At 49.6% G+C, this 2489-nt stretch overlaps 1 pseudogene; it reads left to right on the forward strand.

Annotated features, from left to right (window-relative positions):
- The first annotated feature begins 690 nt into the window (after positions 1-690).
- Positions 691-2489, forward strand: part of LOC102843593 — a 23770-nt pseudogene continuing 21971 nt past the window's right edge.

Consider the following 2489-nt stretch of genomic DNA (forward strand, 5'->3'; position numbering starts at 1 on the left):
AATTAAATTTAAAAAAAAATAATTTTAATGAGCATTTACAGAGATTTTGGATTTCCATTCATTCATTGTTGCACTTCTCTCCCTGCCCAGCCCTCCCCCCCTAAAAAATGTTTTAATATTTCATATGGTCAGTACATGTAGATATGACCCACATAAACAAAATCTTGTCAGTTTCCTCATTAATTCCTAGGGAGCTCTGGTGGCCTAGTGGTAAGAAACTGGTTGTAATCCCAAAGGCATGCAAATTTGAATCCACTAGTTCTTCCATGGAGAGGGATGAACAATCTCGTCCCCTGCAATTTACTGTCTCTGAAAACTCTCCTGAGGGTCATCTATGGGTCGGTTCCAGCTGAACGTCCCACAACAAGAAGAGCATTAATTTATAAACAAAAACATTAATTCCAAGGAGTTCTAGTGGTTAGGCTCTTGGCTGCCAATGCAAAATCCAGTGGTTTAAAAAAAAAAAAGCCAGTGGTTCAAACTTAAGTGGCGCAAGAGAAAAAGACCTGACAATTTACTCCTTAAAGATTACATCTGGAGAAATTCTTTGTGGCAGTTCTGCTTGGTCACATAGGGTCCCTACGAATCCATACCAGAGTGTACAACACTGAGATTCTGAAATAAGGACAGTTTGCCTTAAGTGGGCCCTGGTTCAAGACTCAAGTAGACTGTTGTGGCAAAGAAGGCTCCATGCAGGAGGAAAGGGATCAGAGCAAAGTCTCTCGAAGGCGTTGGGTGCGGTTATGTGAAGTCTCACAGAAGTTTCTCTTTTCCAGCACAAGTTGTCAGCTCCTGTCTAGACACACAGGACAAAGCCACAATTCTCACTCCAACTGGATCTGTCATTTTAGGAGAAGTCTATCACAGTCACTACTTTCCTGGTTCTAAGGTCTACACAAACCAGTTAGGAAGGACATTCGTCTTAGAACCCCAGTAACTGGGTCATGGGACTCCAGACCCTTCTGCTTTTCTCAGGGACCTCGGCCATGACCCAGAACAGCGCAGGGGAGTGCAGGGTCTGAAGTGAAAAGGGCCTTTGTGGAGGGTGAGGGCCAGTCCTAGCCCAGACACTTGCCCCTCAACTGCCTTCATGCCGACCCTCTTGGGTGGGTAGTCTCAGCCGCCCCCTGCCCCCAGGCTCTTACTGCCTGAGATATTTCCACACCACCATGTCCTGGCCTGGAGAGGACCCTCGCTTCATCTCTGTTGGCTACGTGGACGAAACACAGATTGTGTGGTTTGACAGCACGCCAAGAATCCGAGGATGGCGTCGCGTGCACCATGTATCTATCCAGCAGGAGGTACCGGAATATTGGGACCGCGAAACACAGATCTCCGAAGTTGTTGTTGTTATGTGCCGTTGAGTCGTTTCCGACTCATAGCGACCCTATGCACAACAGCCCTAAACCCTGCTCTATCCTGCGCCAACCGCACCGCCTCTGACACACCCATCCCGATTACCCCAGTCACCGAATCAATCCATCTCATAGAGGGTCTTTCCCTCCTGCGTTGTCTCTCAACCCTCCCAAGCATGATGTCCCTCTCCAAGGACCCGTCCCTCCTGGCAACATGTCCAAAGTATGTCAGACGAAGCCCCAGAATCCTTGCCTCCAAGGAGCAGCCTGGTTTAATCCTCTCCAAGATAAATCTGTTTGTTTTCCTGGCAGTCCAGGGTACATTCAGTACCCTTCTCCAGCACCACAGCTCAAAAGCATCCACTCTGCTTCTGTCCTCCCTAGTCATTGTCCAACTCTCTGATGCATAACAAGCGATTGCAAATACAATGGCCTGTATCAGGCGCACCTTAGTCTCCGAAGACAATGCAAAAATTTACCAAGTGAGCCTGCAGAACCTGTGCTGCTACTACAACCAGAATGAGGCTGTGAGTGGCGTGGGGCCCAGGTCGCAGGTCACAGCTCACAGGTCCCTTCAGCCCCATGGAAGGGTCGCCCCGCCTCTCCACGTCCGGACTTCACCCAGAACAGGCAAGTTCCACCAGTCTTTCTACCAGAACAAATTTAGAAGAGATTGGGTCTAGTTTCATTTTCATTTTAGCTCCAGATGGTTTCTGACCAATGAACGACAGCCAGAGAGGATGGGGCGGTTTCTAGTGGCTGATGCTGACAGCTGGGGGTGTGGCCAACCATGAAAGAGTAGCTGACAGCAGAGGTGTGACCGAAGGGTGGGGTCTGGGTCTCATACCTTCCACTGGATGTATGGCCAATTGGACGCAGATGGCCATTTCCTTCGCGAGTACAGTCAGTATGCTTATGAGGGTGCTGATTACATTGCCCTGAATGAGGACCTGTGCTCCAGGACAGCGGCGGATCACCAGCACAAGTGGGAGAACGCCCGTGTGACCGAGAGCTTCAGGGACTATGTGAAGAAAAGGAGTGCGGAGGGGCTTCACAGGTACCTAGAGAACGGGAAGGAGGAGCTGCAGTGCACAGGTACGATGGTCCATCCTACGGTGGGTCTTCTCAAACCTC

This window comes from Elephantulus edwardii, unplaced genomic scaffold (genome assembly GCF_000299155.1).
Source record: "Elephantulus edwardii isolate Elephantulus edwardi_28Jun2011 unplaced genomic scaffold, EleEdw1.0 scaffold00184, whole genome shotgun sequence".
Lineage (NCBI taxonomy): Eukaryota > Metazoa > Chordata > Mammalia > Macroscelidea > Macroscelididae > Elephantulus > Elephantulus edwardii.